Source organism: Choristoneura fumiferana, chromosome 3 (assembly GCF_025370935.1).
Source record: "Choristoneura fumiferana chromosome 3, NRCan_CFum_1, whole genome shotgun sequence".
Taxonomy (NCBI): Eukaryota; Metazoa; Arthropoda; class Insecta; order Lepidoptera; family Tortricidae; genus Choristoneura; species Choristoneura fumiferana.
Window position 1 is genome coordinate 7,745,234 of NC_133474.1, and position 16,425 is coordinate 7,761,658.

At 37.3% G+C, this 16,425-nt stretch overlaps 1 protein-coding gene across 4 annotated transcripts in view; it reads right to left on the reverse strand.

Moving 5' to 3' along the window:
- The window catches only part of LOC141426453 (LIM domain transcription factor LMO4), a 186,135-nt gene that overhangs the window by 86,993 nt on the left and 82,717 nt on the right, over positions 1–16,425 (reverse strand). Inside the window, exons 1-2 of one of the 4 annotated variants that reach the window (XM_074085362.1) lie at positions 5,314–5,471; positions 4,868–5,003 (exon numbers count right to left, since the gene is read on the reverse strand). The exons of 2 other annotated variants lie outside the window; for them this stretch is intronic. The gene's annotated coding sequence lies outside the window, so the exon portion shown is untranslated. Of the gene's footprint in view, positions 1–4,867; positions 5,004–5,313; positions 5,472–16,425 lie in introns of those variants that run through there. One more of the 4 variants, XM_074085361.1, reaches the window with a different exon arrangement.

Sequence of the window (16,425 nt, forward strand, 5' to 3'; positions counted from 1 at the left end):
ATTCAAAGTTCTATTAAGAATAACAAGCAATACGGTTAAGTGGACAGAGACCTTTATCCGTGGCCCGCGGCATCACGTCAGTTTATTAAAAAAAAGTCTTTTGTTTTTGAACTAATTAAAGTCCAGTGTTTGGATCCGCTGACATCGCTCAATTACCCTCCTTCGTTTTGCTCTCCTTTGCGTTTTGTTACATTTGTACTGCGAGTTATTAAATTGAACTTATTTTTGTATGTACCGAGTTCTTAATTTGCCGCTCAAGTTAAATCAGTGTGGGTTTGGAGGTATAATATTCATGTCGAATTAATTAGCGTCATGTTTATTCCACGGGGGATGAGGCAAACATCAAGAAAATTATAATTGCCTTCGTGTATTCCGTGGACGTTTCTGGAAAAATTCTAATAGAAATGAGCGATACAAGATACTAACGTATCAAACTGTTTTTTACAATGCACGTGCTCGGAAAGTGCCTCTTGACGTGGGTCAACATATCCATAGAAAATTAGTGATTCCTGCACGCATCCACAAGTGTGCCGTAAAGTTGTATGGATTTTACTTACCGCACTTGTGCGGTAAAGTAACTTTTTAAATTGCCAAATTATGTCCAAACTATTGTTAAAAAAATAAGTCTAAAGAGTCGTTATAGTTAGGCTTTGAACAAATAAGAAAACGTTTGATGCAACCAACTGAATATTTACTGATAAGATAATACAGATTAATCGCGACAGAAAAGAGAACGTTAATTTTTTTTTCATGTAAACTCGTATTTTAATTCCGTCTAAAGTTATGAAAAAAAAGGAAATAAATTCTTGAGTCCAATTCGGACCGTGCGACGTCAAGCGCGCGCACTCGAAAGTTAACCAATGAGCTTCCAGTGCGCGCGCACGACGTAGCACGAACCAATCATGGTTACCCGTTCGCGCCTGTCATGAAACCCCGCCAAAGTAATGTCCATAAGTTCAGTCCGGTGAATTAATTTTTGATGAGTAATTAAAATGAAGAGTTTAAATGATCAATTTATATCTGGCTTTACGCCGCCTTACGTCCTTCACGAAGTACATATTGTCAGTGACAAACTCAACGCTGAACAAAATACGTGAACTATAATATACATAACTACGTTAATAAACATCTTAAATTGATAGAATAATCTACTTCTACACACATGGATATAATAACATCTACCGGTATGTCTTATTCTTATTTATTTGCTTTTATCTATTAGAATTAGTGAACCAATTTTGATTAATTTTATTTACAGTTCCAAAGCTAAAAAATCTCAGATTTACGGTAACTTTTTGTTAACAGCTGGTAGATTAGATACATAATACATATACTTGATGATAATTAACTATTACACGGATTTATTCACGGGTTGCACTGATATTTAGCATTATAGGAGCGTGCAGGAGATAAAGACTAGCCAATATAAGTGTGGAAATGTCAAGCAAAAAGGGCTAATAATTAATCATAACAAATCACGATACTAAAACAAAGTCTCCTTTACCTATCATTAGTAGCTGTAGCTGTTCTAATCTTCTGAGTCAATGATCGTTATGAAAGATGGTTTAATAAAGTGTATACGTTAACGATTTTGGTTTGGCGTGCATATCGGTATGTATATCTACTGCCTGTTACTGTAGTAAAAGGAGTATGGCAAATAAATGATGTAGTCACTGCCTCAATTTTTTTCCTCGCTTAATGCATTGTAAAACGTTGTATGATATACGTGTCAAAAGTAGGAAATTCCCAACTCGTGCCGGCTCAAAACACTCGCTTCGCTCGTGTTTCAAGTTCTCCGCCACTCGTTGGGAATTGCCTACTTTCCGCACTTGTATCATAAATAACTATTGTTTAATTATTACCATAGAGTCGAGCGGTAAATAGGTGGGGTATAAAATTTAACATGCGTGAGGTTTATGGGCAAATGCTTCCTTGACGGGGACTTGGTTTTGGTTTTTTCTTAGAAGTGACAGTGATGGACAGGGGCCGGGAGCAGCGGGCGGTCGCGGCGGAATGTAGCTGCTGCCGCGACATAATACTTTTGTATCCCATGCTGTCCTAGTACATTAACTTTGACTCTTATACAAAAGGTAATTAAAAACACGAGATTCAGAATGATCGTATCAGCAAAAGCATAAGCAACCTATTAAGCAACCTCGTTCATTCGATAAAATAATCAAGGTAAACTCAGTTTACGAGTCCTTACAAAAACGGCCAAGAGCGTGTCGGACACGACCAAAATACGGTTCCGTAGCCATTACGAAAAAAAAAATAATATTTTTTAAGGATTTCGTATATTTTGTACCTCAGGCTGCTATTTACTCTTTAACTACTAATAATTTTCAAACAAATTTAGCCGTTATAATTTTCCTTGAAAGTTTGATATACTTACTTAGTTACTTACTACCATCCTGAATTTTTTGAAATTTTTCCTCCCACCAGCTTTAGATTTAGATTTTAGGGGGGGGGGGATGCTCGATTTTCATAAAAATTTGCACCTTACGTCTATGGGAGGTACCCTAAAATTTTTTTTAGAATTTTCTATTGTAGGTACCATTTTGTCGGCTAACTTTACATATACATATGTCCGTGCAAAATTACAGCTTTCTAGCATTGGTAGTCCCTGAGCAAAGCCGCGGACGGACGGACAGACAGACAGACAGACAGGCAGACATGGCGAAACTATAAGGTTTTCGTTTTTGCCATTTTGGCTCCGGAACCCTAAAAAAGCAAATTCTACGACGCACCATCAATCAACTAAAAAAAGCAAAACAAACTGTATGCTTATTTAGTATCTTTATTTTATCCTGTATAAGTATTCATACACTATAAAACGATGGTGCATTTGTCTCTATCTATATAGGCATCAAGGGACATTCAAACAAAAAAACCAACACTTTGGGACCATCAAGCCATTAAACAAACTTCCTTAACGAATGGAAAAGAAAGTTAAATACTGTGCATAAATCTACGAAGACGCAGTAATGAAGCGTTATTGGTGCGATAATAAAGCTAAATTGATTAGCGGTGGTCTCGCCTCGCGCAGGTAGACCGCATTCCTCGGTCCCTCGTGTCTCGAGAAGGAACTTTTACGTGCGTGTTTACGTAATACAGACGAATTTCGGTGATAGGTGGTGATAGCAAGGTAACTTTAATAACCTGCATGAGTATTAGACTGTTTGACAAATGATCAAGGGATTTTTGCAACAAGAACATAAATAATGTTACTTAAACTCTTGTAAGACATATTGATAAAATTATTAAATGAAACGGTTTTTATAAGCCAGAACAGATCGAAACTAGTCAGACCGTTCCTGGCTTAACACATGGCTTATAATCGTGAGTTGAATCGTTTAAATTAGTACATTCAACTGCTAGGTCCCGCCCGAGATACAGGCTCAGGCTAGTTCGGGTCTCACGGACATTCCAGCGTAAATAGATTTATAAGCCATGTGTTTACAAATAAATTTATTATTATTAATAATAATAGTTTTAATAATAACAATAATTTTAAGAAAATGATCCACAAATGGCTGTCAGAAAAATGTTTTTCAGTCAGTAAACAAATATGCTTAACTATATACTTAGGAATTATTAATATTGTCTCCTGTAGTAATTTTGCATGTTGAAAATGAAAGAATATGATGCAATAACCAATTTTAAAACCAATTTTTTTTACAAATCTCAAGAAAATTCCTAATGATTGTGAAGTGCGTGAAATTTGGCGTGCTAGATATGGAGAAAACTTACGCATAATAAAATTGCAAGTAAACGTGCGACCAAACGGCTGCTTAAAAACGGCGACGGTACGACGACGGAATCGCAGTGACGCATCGTATGCGCACCGTTTTCTTTACATGATTTCCGCACCGCTACTTAAAATACGCAAACGGTGCGGAATCGCAGTGACTTGCCGTAAACGTCACAACTTTTGTTCGGTAAAGACCTGACGTTTACGGCACGTCACTGCGATTCCGTATTTTAAGCAGCGGTGTGGATAGCATGCGATAAAAACGGTGCGCATACGGTGCGTCACTGCGATTCAGTGCCGTCACCGTTTTTAAGTAGCGGTTTGGTCGCACCTTTAAATGAAAGCTTGTAAAAAGGATCATCTATGACATATTTAATGCAAAGGTACGACCACTAGTCTGAAGACTTCAATATTTATGTATTTTACATATGACGTGATATATTGGTTGATTGACTAATGGACACCTATTGATCGATTGAATTCAAGATTAAGGACGAAAAATAAAGCCTTGTGGCACAGAATAATATATTGTACAACACACACACACACACACACACACACACACACACACACACACACACACACACACACACGCTCACACTTTATCCTAAGATTTAATTATCACTATTGTTCGAACTAAGGTTTTTTCCACTTTGTTTCTATCTTTGAGATGTTAAGTTATTTTTTTGAATTATTAGCTCTTATGACTACCTAGGTATCTACTAGATAATAGAAGAGCGGGACCTTCCTGGCACTATATTAAATAGGAATTAAAAGGAAGTACCAACCTTGACACTATAATTGTAAGCACTAAGAAATGTAATTATTATTTTCTTTTCTTTTCTTATAAGTACTAGTACAGGTGTTGTATGTCGACAAACCGACTTTCTTTGCTTTCCCCTGGCGGTCTCGCGCTCGACGCTACGCCAGCAAACGGCCACATTTAGCGTTTACGTAACATGGCTCTGTTTGTGACTTTCTTTAGTAGTTAAACTTCTTTCATAAGTTCACGTTATAATGTACGTGTACGTTCTCGTAATAGCCAACAATTAAAAGTAAAACGTATACTTTGTGAGTGCTCTTTGAGAATATTTTGGCTTTTTAAATAGTACTTACAGTGTTAGAAAACATTTCATTGGTTTTAGTAGCCCCGGCGATTATTTTAGAATGAGGTTCATTTTCATGTCCACGTCAATATTAGTTAAGGATACGCGTTAGCTGTGCCATTTGGAGCTCTGCCAAACCGCTTTACCTGAAACAAAACAATTTCATACATCAATTTAAATTTCAATGCAAATGTCTACAACGTAAGCTTAATAATCAATGCATTATTTACATTATATTGGTGAAGGCAAGAAAGAAGCTGAAGTATAAATAATCAATAATCGGCATTGTGATGCCTTTTTGATTACAGTACCTACTAAATAGGCCGAGATATGTTATTATATTAACTCATGAATAATGTATACACAAATCGCAGTTATTAATTGTTACTTAGCTAAATATACCGGTCTACACATGTGCGTATGAGGTCGAGGTAAAAATGAACATTAATTTCATACCGGATAAAGGAGGCCATCAAACGTGCGTCTGCGTTGGTTGAGTTTGGTTTACTACAGAAGAAAAATAAATAGGATACTGGCGGTTGAACTCGAACACTTCAATTTTATACAGTTGTATGAGACCTAGAGCTATGGTGTTTTTATATTAAACTCGATGGTTATATGACGCCATTCGTGACGCATTATCCGATTATAATTATCAATCAACGTAATTATTTAGATAATTTCTAACCCTGCTTACTATACTACCAGGGAGCGAGACTTAGATGCCGGTGACAGCCGTATGACGTCAAGCTTCATACAAAGGTTTTTATGTAGATTATAGATAATCACTAACAACTTATTGACCTCTTTAGTTTACGGCAAAAATTGGGCAAAAATTTACGGATATTTTATTGACACTTGAGACGGCCCGTACCAATATAAATGCCACTATATGTCAAACTATGTCAAACTCTATATGTCAATTTGTGTCATAATGACTTCACCGGCATCAAAGTTTCGCTATGGTTTCACTCCCTGTATATTTCCAAATTTAAAGAGTGGAAGAGAACTTATGTGCTAGGTCGATATTGCATGTAAATTTTCAATAAATAACATTTAGTTGTATTCGACAACTCTAATTGAGCCCATGAAACGAGACTTCTTGACATCTTTAGAAAGCTTTCAGAATATTACATACATTGTTTTAATTGTACCTACAAAATGTTTTCCATCCCAAATGTAGCATATTCTGTAACTAAAACGCGTGTCTTCGCGATATATTTCAGTGCGCGTCTCGCTAGTGACCATTTTATAGAGGGCCGCGTGCGTGGGCGCATACAGCGATAGGTACAACCTATAAATTTATTACGGCCGGTAATAAAAATTCTCGCAACTAACACGTTCCCTACGTTTACTCGATCTGTTTACACAGATCAAAGGCAGTATCAAATAAAGTTTATCAAATCTTCCATCATAAGCGCAACTTTGAGAATTCGGCGAATTTATAATGTCCCAGTTTTATCGGTTCGTGGTATGTTTATCGTTACTATTTCGCAGACGCCTTTAGTTAAGAGCCACTTCGACTTCCAGAGCAAAAAACTGAGAACAAGAATATCCAAAAAAAAAATAGTAGATCTTGCTAGTTAGAAAAAGAGTTTTAATAGTTTTAATTGGCTATCTTAACTATCAGATAGGTAGTATAATATCTTGCATAGCACAGCTTGTAATTTTGTTTCTGTGTACCTATTTTCTGTATCGCTTACTATTTCTGGTGTACAATAAAGACTCATTGTATTGCATCACTTGTGATAAAATAAAGATGCCAATAAAACATTCCCGGGTGATATATAAGTTGGCAGTTTCAAATTACTGCATCTTTTTGCAACAAGTAAGCGACTCATTTAAATAGCTCTGTAACTGGATCAGTTTCTTGCGCTGACAATTCTAATAGCATAATTAAGAGGGGCGGTAGTGCGGACAGGTGATAATGATTGCAGCACGTCGATGTGATGACACGTCCCGGCGATAGCGGGGTGTATAATGAGGCGCGAGCGATCGCAAATGAGCGCGATATAGAAGTGTTGTACCGTGTCGCGTCGCCGCGGACGACGATTACCACGCCGCAGTCCTCTCGCGTGATGGCATCCCAACCTCATGATTCATGAATGAATGTCGATCGGCCTCCATTCAACAAGTTTCGTCGCGCACTGATTAGCGCCTACCCACTTTTAATCTTATCTCCTACACGCCGGCGGAACCGCCGAGCCTCTCGCTGCAGTCCCGGCTCGCCCGGCTCCCTACAAAAACTGACCGTTGCCCTACAAATTTCCTTTCTCCATTCACACCTTTTTATGGAGTTTTTTCGTCAATGAAGTCGTGTTCGGGATAATTATTGAATTTCGACGATTCGCTACGAATATCGATGAGCCGGAAGCCCGTCGGCGCGGGTGATTGCGTCGGGTGATCAAATTCCGTCGATCAGAAAGTAATTTTATGGTTTTTAAACTTAATTTCAGTTTGACCTGAATTTTAAGATGGTTTCGTGGTTTAAAACAGCGAGATATTTTGATTTGTTTTTTAATTATTAAATAAAAATAAATACATGCTCAAGATAATTTATGAATTAGGTACATTGAAGCAGAATTAAGATATTGCATAAAGAATCTAAAACAAAAATCACTCTCTTCATAATACCTTTATTGCAATAAAACACGGCAATACACATACTCACAATAACATATCACATAATGAGTGTAATATTTTGGAACGTAGGTATGTCGGATTGTCGGAGGTACAGCAGTCGCCGTGTTGTCGGCATTACAAAACGAATCAGTGGTAATATCGCAGGGGCATCTAATTAAATTGCCACCAATAATAATGGCACTCGCGGCCCCTCGCAGACCCCTCGCCATTTATTATTCCAGTACCCGACACTACCTGGGTATGCCCGATACGCAAGGAATGTAATAATAACTTGAAATTTTATTTCTCTTTAAGTACATTTAATAAACGACAATGCAAATACTTAGCGTTTAGCTATTTAATTTCATGATGTTGTGATGCCTGAGATGGTATTAAGTATTTTATTGCTCTTTGACTCTTGTAAACAGTACTTACTTATAACCTTAGAGTAATACTTATGCATTTGAAGTATAGGTTATATGTAGGTTACATGTTTTTGTTCGGGTGGCTTAGTTAATCGTACCGACGTAGGTAAGCACTGCAATCAAATCGCCAATAATCAAACAAGCGCAAGTGCAAAAATGAATTGTCAGAAAACGCAATAAAATATGCTGAATGTGCCAGTAAAGATGAGTATTATTTGTTAGTATAATTAGGGGCTGTTTCACCATCCATTGATTAGTGTTAACTGGCGGTTAGGTGTGAAGCCGTCTCTATATTTGTTTTGTTCGAATAGACGGAGACGGCATCACATTTAACCGTCAGTTAACACTAATCAATGGATGGTGAAACAGCCCCTTAGTGCATCTGATCTATGTTAATACTTTTAGACGAGCAATGATTGTCTATACTAGCGGTTGCCCGCGGTTCCGTTTGCAAAGAATTCGTTCTTTACTATCTAAGTAAATTTAATAATATAAATAATAGTCTTTGCTTGTGACATAAGTTTTGAGTAGGTACATCTTACGTCACAAGCGAAGATTTTTATTTTAACTAGCCGTTACCCGTGACTCCGTCAGCGTATTATTTGTTTATCGCTATCCCGCGGGAACCATGCAATTTTCCGGGATAAAAAACTGTCCTATGTCCTTCTCCGGTACTCGAACTATCTGTATACCGAATTTCATCTAAATCGGTTCAATGGCTTAAACGTGATGAAGTAACAAACAAACAGACTTACAAACTTTCGCATTTATAATATTAGTGGGATATGCTTTCACTGTTTAGAACTAAATTGAACCAATTTCCTAAGTCATGTAAGTCAATTAAATTCTTAAAAACGTACCCAATATTGTGAATCTACTAAACATAGATTTAGTCATACCTACCGCAGAAACAGCGTGCAATTCACGGCAATTCAGAGGCACACCTTTATATTGTTATATCTCCATTTCATTGCTCGCTAGGGACTACATCTGCCCTTGCCCCCCGCCCCGTACCCCGCTCCCTTCCCCCACGTCCATTAGTGTTTTGTGAATGATTTAAAAGCTCTTTCGGATAACTACTCTGTAAGTGAGTAATTTAAGACTTACTTCCAATTTTATCAGCGCTCCCCAAATTTGAGTGCGCATTAAAATATTAGAGAAGTGTATTGCTAGCTCCGAGCCAGCTGTTTTTGAGTGACTCACTTAACTCGCGGAATTAATGGATTGCAAATTCTTAGTTTGTGTTAGCTCATTTCCCAAGCAAAGTAAAATGTACTTATACTAAGTACGCACTCGCCAATCGCTTAACTTAGAGTGCTCAAATATTTGATAAGTTATGCAAAACCGACTTAGGACACTAACGTCTCATTCTGTGGCCTTAGCGACAGGGAGACGTAAGAACGCGCAGTTAACGCTGAAATGAAATGATTTCGCTTATAATATAAAGACTGCCCAGAATTTAATTAAAATAGTATTTTGTTTAATCGTTAGGTTAGTTTAGTTAGGTGAGGCGGTTTGAGGCACCGGTATAAAAAACCGGTAAAATAATTGCAATTTTCATAACAATACGTGTGACAAAATCGTCAGAATTAGTGTGACGTACTTTATGGGTGGCCCCTAAGTTTGTTAAAGAAGAAAGGTACTACCCAAGAAAAAAAAATTGGAAGTTACTTACTCCTTTATTTCCGTAAATTATTTTAGCGACTTTAACTAACACTTTACCGAGAAGTTTTGGACAAAATAATATTTTCCATTATAACTTATGGAAAAATAAACCCTAAAAGGACACCAAAATAAATAAACATGTTTTTTATTATCCTAGGGCAATCGACTAACTGGCCTGGTATTAAATAATATCAACCAATCAGGAAGCAGCAGAAAGCTAGCGTCAAATCATATTTGTATTTTTTTATGAAGATCGAGTCTGAACTAAGATGTTATTTTTTTGAATCTCTTTCCATTTCTCAGCGCAGATCTTTGATAAAATTTTTCGATAGCCAGCATCAACAAAATAGACTTAGATTAGCATTAAAAAGAGCGCTTTTGTGTTATTGTTCGTGAATTTTATAATTCGCGGACAATACATGAGTATAAAACATTATTATTGTGTTTTCAACTTGACAGCTCGCTAATGAGTTCAATTCAAACAGGGCAAATGAATAAATGTAACTACAATAAAAAAATACATCCAGCTCAGCTTCCGCAGCTCAGCTTAAGTTATGAAAGTCCATGGGCGGCGGTGATTGCTTTCTATCAGGTGCAGGTGACCCACCTGCTCGTTTGTCCCATCACATAAAAAAGCGAAACTCAAGCACATAATCATTAACATGCTTGTTTGTAGCCAAACAAAACAGAGACCCCTTGAATTGAAATCACAACCCGAAACTACGCAGGAATCTGGCAACCCTAGGCAACCCGTCATTCCGGTACCGGAGAAAGCGGAAGAAAATCCGTCATCTCCCGGCCATAAACAATGCGCTATGTGGGTACATGCAAATGAGAGGTATGGTAATTCATCGAAGGGAGGGGAATGATAAGATAACGCAACGCGCCGGAGATACGCGCGGTGGGCCCGCGCAGCCACGAATTTCCGAATGGAAATTGCATAATAAACACGATTTCACTCTTAAAAATTGTCCGGTCAGTTAAGGGAAGGCGGTGCTACTCGTTTGTTTGAAATACGTAAACATGAGAGTACATGTGTTATTTTAGATTTTTATTTAGTTTTTAACAACACACACGTGACACAATATCAAAGTTGTCAAACGGACTTCACGACACTAGCGCCAACTAGCCCGTCACAGTAGGGGAGACTGAGGAGAGTTGTGACAGAGGAGAGGTAGTGACATGACAACGTTGATTTTTTGGAACTTCTTAACTGAGCCCTTAGTGTAAGTTTTCGGTTACAAAATACGTCTCGATCGCGTTCGCGTTAAAATCTCAATTTATATGGAAACACGAACAGCGTCTCCAGTGGAACGTTTGCGATATTCCTGTTTCCATACAAATTGAGATTTTAACGCGAACGCGATCGAGACGTATTTTGTAACCAAAAACTTACACTAAGGGCACTGCTAGCAAGCTCGCAATAGTGCACGTTTTTAGTTCAAGTTTCGAACTATCAAACGCGTGCTGTTGCGAGCTTGCTACCAGTTAATAAGTTCCCAAAAATCGACGTTATCACTATTCTCCTCTGTCACAACTCACCTCGGTCTCCCCTAACCCTCATTGCATTCTTATGAATATAAATCATAAACCTAGTTGTGCATCTATTTAATTGACATAATTAATTAATGTAAAGTAACGAGCAAAAATAACGAGGCACTTTTCGTACCCTACGATTACCTACAATTTTTTAATCAAAGCGACTCTATGTTAATTAACATATTGAAACTCATTGGATGCCAAAAATTAGTAACCTGTACCAATAAATACAGCTTAGCTTTCATACTTAATTAAAACTACTTAAACTTAAACATAATTCAAATACTCATGTGAATTTAGTTTTTAAGCTTCACGTTTGTTTTCCATGCGGTGTTAACCTATAAGTGATTGTGACACTCAGTTCAACACGTTCATGCGAGCAGCAATTTTTTGATGTATCTTGTATTAACAATTGCTGGTGAACCTTAAATAAATAATAAAAAAAAAACTTCTTTCATATCTCAAATACTTAAACGGAATTACCTATGTACCTTGTAAGTAATTAGTGAACATTTTTTTTTACATAAAACTGACCCATTGATCCCTATCTCACCTGATGTTAAGTACAGATGAGGCCAAAGGTGTATCTCACTGATTCAGTAAGAGCTTATTCGCTCTAGCCTTGAAGAGCCCTAGATTGTATTTATCCGAAAATACAGACAAAAAAAACATCAAAGCAAAATATCAGAAATATCTGCAAACTAGTATCGCACTGCCCCGAGACATAGAGCCGGGGCTACCCCCATATCTACTCACTAAGATATTTCGCATTATCTTAAAGATAACATTTTATCATAAGTTACATACCCACCTGCATGATTGTGCAAGCAGAGATCGTATTGCCTAAAGTTTCTGATGCTCGAGATCGCAATCAAATGACAGAATTTCGCATACAAAAACTGTCATTTGTTACTGTCAGAAACGTTAGACAACACGGCCTCTGAGACCAAATCGTTAAGTTTCCCCACTTATAATATTTAAAGATAACATTTTAGTCATAAGTTTACCCACCTGCATGATTGTGCAAGCAGAGAGTCAAGCCTCTGAGACCAAATCGTTAAACGCTTTGACGTTTGCAATCACATTCACCATCTCTTTCTACCTTCATTTATACTCATACCTACTCACTGACAAAGAAATGCTGAAAGCGATTGTGATTTGGAATTCGTTAGGCAATAAGGCCATTATTGTCTACGCGCGCACTTATAAAGCTTTATAAATTTCCTTACTTTAATACTGCCTATTAGATGCTATTCACAAGCTATTCACTTAGTATTTAAATACTGTTAAAAAAATAAAGCTAGTTATCCTGAAATCTTTCCAGATGGTGCAGCTATAGATGCTAGCAGGCCCAGCAGCGGAGGTGTTCGGTATGTGATGATCATAATGATACCTATGGTGATAGTGAATTTCTATGATCTACCAAGAGTCGTGATGATGACTGTGTGATGCTGAATTTAATATATTAAGTACCGAGAGATGCGATAAAAGTTGACTAGCGGTGAAAGAGGATACTTTCGAAGACTTTAAACTTGTCGCTAAATGATAGCTGTCATCAAAGTACAACAATAGAATAGATTGGGGTAAATTGGCAGATAAAAATAATTTATCTTTATATGTAGTTAACGAGCTCGGCAGGGAGCCCCACCCCAGCTGTTTCCCTGCAGTCTGTGCGACGCCAATAACTATTATTATTGTAATCGCGAGTGGATCATTTATTTGGCTGGTAAGCAAATACATTAGCTGTGTAGGAATGCTTTGGCACGAAAACGAGGTTTGGGCATTATCTTGCGTAACTCTTGCGGTAATTATTCTCATACTCGGTTTAATGGCTTTACATAAATGTATGAATGATATTGTACAATATTTATGTTGTTTTTTTATATTCAGTGTTTCTTTCTGAAATGTTGTCTAGGTAGCTTTGGCTGCAGTTCTCACACAGGCTCAAACGAATTGGGACTTCACACGCACCATTGAATTGCTTGATAGGGTGTATACAGATTTCTAAATGATAAGAAATCCCACTAATATTATAAATGCGAAAGTTTATAAGTCTGTTTGTTTGTTTGTTGTCTTATCACGTCTAAACCGCTAAACCGATTTAGATAAAATTCGGTATTCGGTATAATTTGGTAGTTTAAGTCCCGGAGAAGGATATAAGCAGGACAGTTTTTATCCCATAAAATTGCATAGTTCCCGCGGGATAGCGATAAACGAATTCTACGCGGACGTGGTCGCGGGCAACAGCTAGTATAGTAGTAAAATAGATAGGTACTTGGTTACCCCATTAAATTCAGAACTATCACAAGCCACTACATTTCTTTGTTTTTTAAATTTTAATGAAAGATATTCATGTTCCTAATTTAAAATACCTAACTAACTGGAGCAACCTGTCAAGTGCGCACACGCAGGTCTCATTGTATCTACGCACTGCTGGACAGCGGAAACGAAAGGGTAAACGTCAGGGACGGACGGCATACTCTGTTAGTAATAAAATTAACTATTGCTACATGAACATGGGAATATATATTGTTTGTAAGGTGGAATATTGAATATTTTTTCGATTAAAAAGAAAGTCACGGATATAGGTACAGTCACCAGCATTAAAATCTGCCACAGCAGAGCGTGCAAAAATATCTGGCACGTCCTTCCGGCCCTAGAGATAGAGTCGTATCAGATATTTATGCACGCGTGTTGTGTCAGATATTGGTGCTGGTGACTGTACTCCTTTGGCTGTTACTAAATAAAATAAAGAAATAAACTTTGTGTATTTGTGTTGGGAAATTTTTGAATCTTATCCCTCGTCAAAATCCCTTCTGTATTATTCCGGGAAAGCATGAAATTCCAATGGGATATGTGCGAAGTAACGGGTAATATCTTATAGTTTATATAAGGACACTATTCCCAATTTAACGTAAGGCAAGTTCGAACCTCGTTAAAACTTCATGCGTATCGGAATAACTTCAACGCTATCTCTATCTCGTTAATTTTTCTTTGTGACCTAAGATGATAAATAGCGTTCATTTGCATGTTTAAAACTTGTGAACCATCTCCAGTACAAATTGTTTGAACAAAAACACAACGGGCACAACCTGTTCTAGATTTAAAAACTATACGCCGGTACCACGAGACGCTGGAAGATAAAATTCGCAACCATTATATTGAAGGCTTTGATGTAACAGCGACACATGGAGTCCTAACTCGGGTTACAGTGGTACAGGGTCGCCGGAAGATCGTTGTTGATAAGGCTCACACGGAAACGCATTTCACGGCTCGAAGAGTCGCAGGTAATTGTACTCGAGTGGGTACATCGGTTTTAACGATAAAACATGCTACGCTATTTAAAAAGTTATCGGCTACTTAGTTTAATTACTTTAACTATTGACTTGGCACTAGTTATGGTTATGTTATGTAGGTGATTAAGCATATAAAATTACAGCTTAGTAATTACGTTAACCCCTGCTTCACCATCCATTGATTAAATTTATAAATGTGATGCCGTCTCTGTTTGTTTTGTTCGAATAGACGGAGAGGGCATCACATTTATCCGTCAAACAAAATTAGTCAATGGGTGGTGAAACAGCCACTATATTAAATAATGTCAGTGAAGTAATTTTTGTTTACGACTAAAAATAAATAAAACCGGCCAAGAGCGTGTCGGACCCGCCCAAGATAGGCTTCCGTCCGTAGCCATTACGAAAAATATCAAGTAATATTATGTGCGTTATAACACAATAAAAACACTTACTACAACCTTAAAATCTATTAACAGAAAAAGAGCGTATCTTCACGGCACTTACGTCCTTATGTTGAGAAGCGCAGTTTTTCGGCAATAACTCAAAAACGGTACATCCGATCATGTTGAAACCAATTTTCGTTGAAAGTATTAATTAAGCGTTACCTATCCATATTTTTTGCATATTTTTTGGACAAACGGTTTACAAGATAGAGGGTGGGGGACACAATTTTTGCTACTTTGGGAGCGATTATTTCCGGAAATCTTCACTTAATCAAAAAAGTTTTTGAGAAACCTTACTATCCTTTCAAAAGAACTGTCGAACTATGTGCCACACGTTGATGCGAGTTAAAAAACTTTTTTTTCAACTTCTGTTACGTGTATGGAGTTTAGTTATTTAACTACAAAACTAAATAGCGGCTTTGACAAGACATCTGTACTCCAAATTTCATTGATATACATCTTGTAGTTTTCGAGTAAAATGCCTGTGACATACGGACGGACGGACAGACAGACAGACAGACGAACTTGACGAAACTATAAGGGTTCCGTTTTTGCCATTTTGTCTCCGGAACCTTAGGGTCTTGTATATGTGTTTTTTTACAAATAGACACACATATATTATTGTTAGTTTAGCACATACAGTTTTGAGTAAAACCTTGAGTGACTTCTGCATTGTTTTTGTGTGGCATTGTGTCAGCCGAGCAGAAATAAACTTGCTCCGAATAGTAACAAATAAAAAATCACGAATAAAATAAAGCGGTCCTTGCACTGACCCAGTGGCCAATCCCCACCCTTCTGTTGGTAAAAATACGTAATTGATTGCAACGCGCGCAAGCTCATTTGACTGATTGTATGGAGCACCAAATTGCGTATTTACCGTATGGGAAGAACCCCTGTGAACCGTTGCCAATTTGGAATTGGAACGCACCCTCCGTCCAGCTATGGAGGGTGACGTATGTTTATATTGTGTTTCTATTATTGCGACTATTAAAAAATTTCATCTGATATATTTTAGAGAAGAATGTGCATGAAATCTGCATCTTGACTTGATTTAAACAATCGAATTAATTCTTCAAAAAAAATACTAGAGCGCTGACGTGCAGTTGTCATTTCGTCGATAATACTGCGATGCCAAAAATAGGAAATTTGAGATTTCACGGCTGGTATACAGTGTGTGGCCCAGAACCGGGGATAATATTAAAAACAGAGGCTTTATAGGTCACCGATAATTAGATCATCATGGTCCCACTTAGTTAAAATCAAAACTTAACATTTGTTTTTTTTTTATAATAAACTTAATCGAAAATTCAATTTATGCCATCCTAGAACCCAACTGACGTCGCCTGATGTCCCTGTCACTACAAATATCAATATATATATATATATATATCACTCAGAACTAAGTCGCTGAACTAATGTTGTTCAGTTTGACCAGTACGATCTATGTTTTAATAATTTGTTCATGTTACAGGCCACACCCGGTATATAAACTCAAAGATACTTTAATTTTAACGCTCTCCTAAAAAAACCATTTTTGGTTTGGTACGCGGTATTGCAGTATCATTAACGATTTGACTC